This window comes from Pinus tabuliformis, chromosome 2_1 (assembly GCF_031772625.1).
Source record: "Pinus tabuliformis cultivar Carrire ecotype Pingquan chromosome 2_1, CPIR1, whole genome shotgun sequence".
Taxonomy (NCBI): domain Eukaryota; kingdom Viridiplantae; phylum Streptophyta; class Pinopsida; order Pinales; family Pinaceae; genus Pinus; species Pinus tabuliformis.
The window spans coordinates 78,128,659-78,139,158 of record NC_142299.1 but is presented as its reverse complement, the minus strand read 5'-3'; the positions used below and the strand labels follow the sequence as shown (position 1 = coordinate 78,139,158).

Genomic DNA, 10,500 nt, shown 5'->3' with positions numbered 1-10,500 from the left:
ATGTCTAGGAACTCCATCTCGTCCTGGATGTACTTGTGCAGGAACCCGTGGTACTTGAGTACCAAATGTTTCTCAGAATCCTTGATACCCAATTTTGTGCTAAGGGTATGGAAAACATTTTTGAGCTCTGACACATTTTGGTCCCTTCCCTACTGTAGCGTGGTCCACTTTATGTATTTATCTGCATAGCTCTCGACAAGGTAATATTGTTCCTTGATGGCGTCTTGGAAAGAATCCCAAGTGGGTGCGGCTGAAAATAATGAGGATTCCCTCTCATCCTTTTGTTCACAATAGGTTTCCCACCAGTCCTTGATGTGTGGGGTGGCTTTGAGAAGTGAAAAAGTAATATTTTCCCGATTGGAAAAGTCATGAACTGAAAAATATCCTTCCAACATATTCAACCATTTATCTATGACATCTGCATCTATCTGACCCTCAAATATGGGAATTTCAAAGTTAACTTGTACCTTAAAAGGAGTGGCGCCTCCAGAGTAGCTGTTGGATGAAGATGTGTCACATGTAGGTAGTCGTCGAAGGATCTGGGCAAAGTTATCCATCATCGCGTTCCTATATCGCTTGAGGGCTTCCACGAGAAATATTTTGATAGGATCTCTTACCCCCTCGTCTTTATTTTCTTCCGCCAAAAGAGGCCGTCGGGTTTTGCAAGGCTAGTCTTGCAAAGGTTAACCAAGATCGAGCCCTAACTCCTTATACCATGACCTCGTTGGGGACATGCAAAGAAAAACAGAGAAAGAGGAAACCGCTCTAATACCGCTGATCCGGAACACAAAAAATGATAGATATAACCATAAATAAAAAGATGCAATAGAAATAACACTTCCTTTCATTAATCTCAGAATACTGAAATATGCTTGCAAACAAAATGGAAATAAACTAGCTCGGGCGATGGTAGCTTATCTATGAGAAGAGATGTGGTGGTTACATGCCTTTGTACTGTGTTACAATGAGGCTCAAGGGCTTATTTATTATTGAACAATAAGGGAAAACCTTAAACAACCAAACCCTAACCTTAGGAGATGGAACACCAAGAGTTTGTGGGCCCCGTTGGGGTTAGTTGGGCTGCTAACTTCCTGGGGTCGTAACTTGGTCATATTATCTCTGTTTGGCACGTACAATACCTTGTTAGAAAGGTATCTATGAGTATTACTAGATTTGTGATAGGCTCCTACCTATGGCTACGTGTATGCTGCAGACCTCAAAAAAACTTCGTTTAGGGGGTCAAAATTGCTTCGAAAGTTCAAGACCCGAAAAACTACTAAAAATAGTAAATGTTGAAATAAACAAGGAAATAAATGAAACTGATTAGAGGTCTAGGTGGAATAGGCGGGTGGACACCAATATCTACTAGATCATGAAACTAGATTTGTGTTTCTCGGTCAAACAACTTGGCTACTCTGCTATAGGACTCGTCCAAGATGAATATGAGATAACACAACCTCCCTTTCAACAACAAAACTCAACCTAGAGTAATGAGGAATTACACAGTCAACATAGAAGGGGATTTGACATGTGTCCTTATATAAACTCATGCTAGTAGTGGTAAAACATCTAGTAGTTAAGAGGTAATCACGACCCATGTCACAGTTGAAAAACCAAAGTATGAAGGGGGTCGATAGTAACATCACGTTTGAGCCCTGAAATGTTATAGAGTGCATCAAGGAGATAGTGGCGGGCTACAATGATGAAGATATCTATGAAATGCTTCATGAATGCAACATGATGGGACCACACAGAAGTTTCTCATGCAAGCACCTTTTCATGAGGTTAAGAGGAAATGGGACAAGAAAAAAGAGAGCACAAGCATTCAGAACGCAACATAATAAATCAAGAATATGCTGAGGTAGTTTTCTCACAAGGACATCACAGTGGCGACTTTGAAGCTTGGAAATAGTTTCAAGCAACCAGGATTTTTCATGGTAGAGGTTGGACTTCTATTGACTCGTCTATGTGATCGACTATTGATGGCATAGATATGGAGAATAAAATATTTACACTATTTGTGTTTTCAGCAACCAGATCAAAACTTTGACTTTCACTTCTAAAAAGGAATAAAATAGGGGTTTGATAAAATAAAATAAAAATTCCAGACTTAAAATCTGAAATCAATAAAATAATAATTTTTCTTTTCCTTAATAAAATTGAGAATTTTTCATACCATTCAACCACTGAGCAATTTGATGGAGCTTTCCAAGAGCATGCAAAGATGGAATCTCCTCTTCACATTAGTTGCATTACTGCTACTCTGATACCACAATAATAGCATAAGTGTCCTCAGACACACAATTTTTATTAATAAGAAAATGAAAATTACATAGAATCTACAAGAGTTTACACACAATCACTCAACACTCTTACAAGCAGAGAAATTAGCTTTAAATAAGCTAATGTCCTAACGTAATTTTGTTATGGATCACTTATTTCATTTACAAGTGTCCATTTACATTTAATTCTCTCATAACAACACTACTGACTATTTTCCTAAATTGGTTCCTAAGAAACAACATCTTTCTAGATGTCATATCTTTTACAACAATTAGCTATTCTAAAATTTCTCCAAAATCTAATTAAATATTCTAAATAATTGATTATTATATTCTAAATAATTAAACTAAAGTTTATGTATTTTGGATCATCTAACATATATGTTATGTACAATTTAATTGTGGACAAATCTAAGTAAAAGGGTAGATCTGCATATGAAGGTATTGGATCAACATTGATTTGGTTCGATCTGTGTGTGAAAATGTTGGATCAACAAAGAATTGGTCAGATGTTGTGTGGATCTACCACTATGAGAGAGAGTCAATCATGGGGTATCCATAAAACTGTGCAGAAGAGAAGGATTTGGGTGGCACAGAGGGAGATCTGGTGCAAGGGTGAACTTAGATCAACGAGGAAGTGTCGATATGATTTTTGACGGAGGAGACAGGCCCATGTCAGTGGAAAAGCTAATGCATATTAGCCAAAAATGGTAGATCAACACAAAGCAACCCTACTTGGGGGCCATGGTAAAGTTTTTGTTGGATTTGCAAGTTGCAGTGGAGAGATTAACAATGGAGAGCTTCATGATAGCCTATCGTGTCATGCTCTTTAACGACGAGTAAGACTACGAAAAAGGGTTATGTCGACATGCATTTTCTGTTAAATTACAATTGATTTTAGGTCCTGGTCAATGAAATGTCAAGGAAATCCCCAAATCATGCAAACATCGTCAACGCAAAGGAGATGGAAACCGTGCCTCTCAATGACGACATGACTAATGAAATTTTTGACACAGTTAGAAGAGAAAATAGGGAAAAGACTTTGCTAAGATATTGTAGATGGAAATCAATTCACTTAGATTCTACCATGGAGAATTTTTCCAAGCTAAGGAATGACCATATATGAAACGACGAAGAGACACAATCTATAATGTCGCCAGACTACATGAAAAGCTTGAAGAAATCACATGGTCTGATTATCTTGACTAGATGGAGAATATTTACATTAATTGTAAGAGGGAAGAAGAAATCAATGTCATTGTTTACCAAGTGCACAAGATGGCCTTGACTCGGCATGTAAGGTGAGTGGGTACTGCATTCCCAAGAACAAGAGGTTGGGCGGTTGTTGTGAAAATGCAGCGACAATAAGTGGCTCAGGAGGATATATGTGTGTATGAATAAATTGGTTAACCACATACGTGAAGAGAACTCCTAAAGAACTGGCGGTTACAGCCGCTGGTGACCTATGTAATCTGACAAATGGATTCTTTTATATGGACATCAATCTCATAGGTACAATGCATAGAGAAAGGCAAGGCAAGAAGCAATGAACCAAGAAGTATATTACTTATAATGGAGATGATATAATTAAGCATGTGGAATTCTTGAGTTCTCAGATCTTTAGGAGGGGTTAAATCCATAGCAATTTTCTAGTCAAACTTAAGGGGGTATTGTTAGGATTAACCTTGACTTGAGAATGACAATATACAACTAATAGTTTCAGGAACATAGTTTTGTGGCCCGTGGTATTATGTCGATTGTATTTGGTTGGAAAGAAGCCTATAAATAGACCTATTTGTCTCCATTGTAAGTGTGCTAAGCACCAATGTGCCAAGGGTCGAGGAGGGTCTCCCCAGCCAGTGTGAGGGACCAAGGGTTAAGCAAGGTCTCCCCAGTTAGTGTATGGGACCAAGGGTTGAGCAAGGGTCCCCGACAAGCTTGGTCAGAGTTTTGGATAAATCTAATAGAATTCTATTAGGCTGGTTTTTTCCCCAAAGTTAGGGTTTTCCTAGGGTAATTCCTGGTGTTCTTATGTGCATGATTGTTCTATTTATGTTCATGGTTAATGTTTGATTTACCTTGCCTTCTAATACATAGCAATTCTCAATCTTGTGACATGTTTTTAAAATGTATATATGCTTAATTCATATATTAATTCTTTTTACAATTAATAATAATAAAGTTATACTTTAGTTATGTTTTATGATTTTTTAAAATCATGATCATGTCAAATATATGTGTACATTTTGATCATAACATTAATTGATACTTATGAGCACTTACCAATCATTTAATTTATATAACTATGCTAATGTATACAAATAAATTTTATTTCAAGGTAGCTCAATTAAAAATGACAATTTTATGACTATAAAATTTAAAATTAACCAATTACTCATTCCTCTAATTACTTTATATATATTGAAAATTAAACCTAATAAATTTTATAATTAAAAATAATAATAATAATAACCATTAATAAAAATTCAATTACTATATTTCCATATACTAATACTATAACATTCAAATATTTAAAAAAAAAAAATCAATCAAAAAAACAGATAATATTTCTTTCCATGAAAACGACGCTACCATATTTTACAATCATTATCTTTATTTTCCCGGTAAAACCACCTTTAAACTCAATTCAAAAGACACGATGATATTTCTTTCCATCAAAAAGACACTACCACTTTTTACATTCATCTCACCTACCGTCACTCACATTTCTTTATTCTTTCAAAAAAAAACTTCACCAGGCAACCAGGTTTCTGAGAAATTTCGACACTTACTTTCATCTCATGAATTCCCAAGAAACCAAATTTTAGAGAAATTCTCCGCAATTTCTTTCTATCTCATCAATTCCCACTGATTTCCCTTTTCACTATCTTTCAGTATCTCTCTTGATTTCTTCGCATGGGACGGCGGTTTCTGACGATGGAAGACTACCAACTTTCTTGGCGACAATCATTTTCCAAATCTCCTTTCATTGAATTCATGCCCCACACCGAACAATTTCTCCACACTTTCTTCATATCTCTTCTCCGATATATTTTTCTCAGTAATCCTTCAATTTTTTCAGATTGACCTTTCGTGAATTGTACAAAGTATATAGAAGAATTTCTTCACGCCCTTTTTTTTTATCCCTCTGACTAAAAAAATTGGACCATTTCTCCATTGTGGTGTCATCCTTGCCCAGGGACCATGCTAATCTTCTCTGTATCGTTTCAATTTTATCGGATGTCTCCGAAGAAACTGTTATCACTCACGTTATCCCTTGGCTCCTTAAGGGATACAGCCGAGGTAACCACAAACCAATCTTTGGGCTGCAGGTCCTAGCCTACCTGTAGTCAGAGAGGGCTCTCTCTTTAGAATTTAGCTTTGTTTTGGGTTGATTTTAGGCTAGTTATGGTGTACATGGGTTTTGTTTTGATTTTGGTGGGAAGGATGACGTTTTCAAGCAGAGTTGGGATGCATAGAGTGAGAAGTTCAAACCATTGGGCATGGAGTCATGGATTAGGGCTTGCTGTTGTGTTTTCTTGGTCACAAGAGGAATACAGAGCAGGATAGCTACACATAGAACAATATCAAGCTGGAATAAAGATGGAATGAAGGTCAGAGATGAAAGGCAACTAAGAATCTTTCATTAGCTAACAGAGAGGGAAGGTGAATGAAAGTTTGTCTAGGAGAAATCAAGAATTCCTAAATAACAGTCATATGTGAAAGAAACAGGGTAAACATGATCATTTAAGTATGCATATTCATAACCATTTCTGAAGAAAACATATAGAAATAACAAGAACTGAGCATAGGGTGTAGTCAAGCAAAACCTAAGCTATTCTTCTTTCTTGCTATTTAGATGGTAACACAATGGTGGAGTAAACATATATAAACTGTAAACAGAGGTAAGAAAACACTTATTGAGCCATGTAGTAGCACAGGAATTCCACAGTCACTCTTTGGCCATTAAATAACACAACAGACAGTTCTTCATCCAAAGCATTCCAACAATCTTTGATTATAGAGCTCTCAAAATATACAGCGCAAGTCTCGAATGAGGATTATCAACCAACCAACCCTTTAAACAATGAATTAGGGTGGTTTATATAGAGAAAATATCTAAAAATATCTATTACAGTAGATCTTAAACAGACCTGATGGAAATGAGTTCTTTAACCTAATCTTGTCCTGAAGTTAATGCAAGAAGATATTTATTTGAGCTACGTTGGAGGCAGCTACATCAAAATGAGTTAATATGGTGTCCTTGGTGGCTCGGTGCAATGTTTCTGCAATAACTGTGCCTTGTATTTTATCTGTACCTCTTAGGCAGTTCTGCTGCTTTTAGGTGGCTTTAATGTGCACTAATCTCGATCTGATAAGCTTTGAATGGCCTTTACTGCTTCTTTGACTTGGATGGAGGCCTTTAATGTTCACCTGCTTTGATATTGCCGATCTGATACTCTTTGCCACTTCACTGATACTCTTTAATTGAATATGGGCTTTATCTTTCCTCTGATATGCTTGAAACTATCAAATCGCCCCTTTTCTGCCCTTTCAAGGCAAAAATAACTGTTGCAAATGCTTTTCGTGGCCTCTAGAATGCTATCGGCGCTGGTCGATTGAATATGAACCTACATGAAGAAATCCTGTCAAATAATGGCGGAGGAATGCAACCTGATAACTGTGCTGGACTGAGGCTGGCTTTTAATCTGTGTTTTTTGGGCTTGCTGGTAGCCAAGCAATAGGAGGCTCTCCATTTTGAGCAATTTTTCTTAGCGAAGCGGGATTAGCGCTAAAAGCTTATCACGCATCAAAAACTACCTCTGTTTCTGGTTTCGGGCATTCTTTGCTGCGATTTTCGCCCTTTGCGCCTTTTTCGGTGATGACGTCAGCATGAAATCAGTGGCAGGTCCCGGTGTTGTGGGGAAAAATGCCTATACAGGACGATCCTATCCACCTAAGGTGTGACAGTGCCTTAGCAACAAACAGAGACAGCTATTCTAGTATTCTTCCTTTGTGAATTAAGAATGAAGAGAGATGGATGGACTAACAGGTGTCTTCCGTTTGTCCCTCGATCCGGTTTCTCTTCTCTTTGAGAGTTCCCAGCTACTTTTCTTCTCGCTCGCCCAGCTTCAACAGGTCTCTGCAAGATCACAAGAAGAGAACACTACACAAAGACATGGATTCATATTCATAACTAGTTCAGGATTAGAAATAAACTAAACATACTAATGCAATCATACATCAAAGATACACCAGTATATAGGAGAAACCAAGATAGCTTTATTGATGAATAACAAGGTTCAGGAAGAGATACAACCAAGAAGGCTCCAATCCAGCATCTCCTTCCCAGCAAATGGAATTCCTATCTTCACCTCCCTTCAAAGCATTAAGCACCCAATGATTCCAGTCTCAAACCAACAGCAATTCTTTGCAATAACAAAATTCCAGCCTCTAGATCTCATGGAGGAGAGATCCATATATAGATGTTTGGAGAGAGGATGAGTCAGCTTGAGATCTGACTAGTGTCCTCTCTCTCTGTCAGTTCTTGTTTCCACTTGGAGGTTCTTGCTTCCACTTGGAGACTAAGAGCCTCTTACTCATCACTAGTCGAATTCATTGAGGCAAGTGTCATTGAGGAAGATTCTGGAAGCTTCCTGGGTCTTGACACCTTGTTGAATGAACTTGCCACTTGTCAACTCTCGCTCAGCGCACCCTGGTAGTGCTTCTACCTGCGTTGCAGTGCAGGTAGCCAGTGCATACTTTGCATTTCAGCGCAGACAGCTAGTGGAGCCACTGAATTGATCCTGAATTGACTTGTTTTTGAGCAGTTTCTGGTGGAGAACTTCTGTGAATTGCTATGGTTTGTTAGCCTTGTTCCTCTAGGGGTAGGAACAACATGTTTAGGGACTTTGGATCCCTTAGATTATGGACATTTCATGCTCAATGCTGTAAGGCACAAAAATGTCTATAACACCCGGTACAGCAGGGTGATGTGGCAGTATGGCAGGGTGACGTGGCAGCTGAGTGGTTTGACGACGTGGCACAGGACATGGTGGCGGGGTAGGGACAGAGGCAGATGTGGTGGCAACGACGTGGTGCTGACGTCTGGGGGGAGAGACAGAAGGTGGTTTGTGGTTTCATCAGACCGCCTTCTGTACGAGGGCGGTATTTGTCATAGGGGCTCCAATACAATCACGTGGAGACACGCGCCTTTTGTATGGTGGGGAAACCGCTAACCTATCGGAGGTTAAGCGTCGGACGTCGGGGTGGCTCTGAAATTGGTGAGAGCTGTCGGATGGGGAGGGCCCGATCCGACAGTGGACGGAACTGTGAGCTGGCGGGATGTTAGCATATGGGCTTGTTGCGACTCGGGGGCCCGCCCGAATATTAAATTAATATTTGTTTACATGGCGGGGGTTCAAACATTTGGGTTTGTGGGTTATGGTATGTGCACGGGGGGTAGAGTTTGATTGTTTAAACCAAATAATTAAACAAAACCTGAAAATGTGAGCGTGCAGGGTGAACCATTAAGGTTTATGGATAAGAGAGGGGAAGGGAATGGTTATTAGTTTAACCAGAGGTTAAGCTAACTCCAGGTTAAGACGCGGAAGGGCTAATGGTAGCCCCAGATGGACTATCATTTCCCCAAACTGACGTTATAGGGCTATAGTGCCAGGGGATGGGAATATGTACATAGGGGAGCTATTTAGTACTTTTTAGTAAGGGGAAGGGGAAATAGATAGGGATTTACATAGTAAGTTAGAAATTAATATGAATTTTGATTAGAAAGCGCTAAGGATAGAAATCTTAGGCCACTTTAAAAGGGAAAAATGACTTATAGAGTGAATAAGAGTACTCCTAAGCAAAGCAAACCTTTACTTAGGCCAATGATATGACAAATGATGAAACTTAAGAGATATCAAGCAAATCTTGACCTCTTTGGGGAGGTTAGTGAATGATTTGGGGAATAAGAAGAAGGGGGAGTTAGACATGCCTCGCTTGAGCTCCTCCAAATGAAAAACTGCCTCATAATTGTGATCTGAATAGATATAACACTTGAAAACATGAAATGGATCACATAGCTTGATTCTGCAACCACAAAACTACTTACCCAGCCTACTTACCTAGCATTTTTTCTTCTTTTTGCATGGGTGCACTTAGACTTGCAGACCCTGATTGTCTTCTTTTCTTTTAACTGCCCTCCTATCTAAAATCAACCCTTATCTCTTCCAAGGGCCCAGATTAAGCAGTTGGGCTCCTTCATTTCTCTACCTAGCTACTGATATGCCAAGCTTAAGCTGTTTGGATAGATATTCATTCTCTATCTTCTAAAACAAGCAATTTAAACCTAGGGAAACCAAGATTAAGTTGTTTGGCTTTCCCTTAACTATAGAACTCTTCAAAAATGGTATGATTCTTAAAAATGAAACTTCATGGAAATATGGAACCTTGCAGCATGAAAAGATGACATATTTGGCATGTAAAACAGTCAATCATGAAATATGAAACCTATTGCAATAGGAGGCTAACAGTGGCTCCACTTGGGGATGGTTTTTCAGGATGAAAAGCCAAGAACAGTAGGTCAGAATGCCTTGATCTTCACTTGTTGCTGTAAACTGAAATTCTCCTTCTTGTCAATGCCTTTGACTGAATTCTTATAAGCTGATATGCAGTATCCTTTTGAGCTGAATTGCAGAAACATTACAGCTCTGCTTCTTGCCTTTTGGGTGCTTGTAAACATATTGAAATCTGCTTGAGCACTTCTTTGGATTTATTTCAAAAACAGAGATCTGAAATAGAGATTTCTTTGATCTTTCCTTCAAAATTTGTTGCGTTGTTCCCTCTTATTGGCCTGCTATAAGAAAAAGTGCTGAAAATACAAATATTAATGTACAGATAGTATACAGAGCTGTGTTGCGTTCAACAAAAGGGATCATGATAGTGCTTTAGCATTCGGCCATTGACAGGGCCTTCTTCAGCTGTCCTGCCCTCCAAACTCTTCAAAAAATATGTGTTGTTGCTTTGAACAGCAGAAATAATAAAGGGGCCTTTCCACAGGAAATCAAACTTGCCATGCTTTCCTTTGTCCTCTCTTCTTGAATCCCATCTTAAGACTTTGTTGCCTATGCAGAAATCTTCAGCCTTGGTTCTTTTGTCAAACATTTTCTTGAGCTTCTCTTGTAAAATCTGAGCTCTGTCGTACACTTGCTCTCTT

General features: G+C 38.7%; 1 non-coding gene across 1 annotated transcript; it reads right to left on the bottom strand.

Moving 5' to 3' along the window:
• Nucleotides 1–5,437: 5,437 nt before the first annotated feature.
• On the bottom strand, nucleotides 5,438–5,538 carry LOC149198861 (U6 spliceosomal RNA). Its single transcript, XR_016254041.1, has one exon. It is a non-coding gene; the product is annotated as a U6 spliceosomal RNA (small nuclear RNA).
• Nucleotides 5,539–10,500: the final 4,962 nt, after the last annotated feature.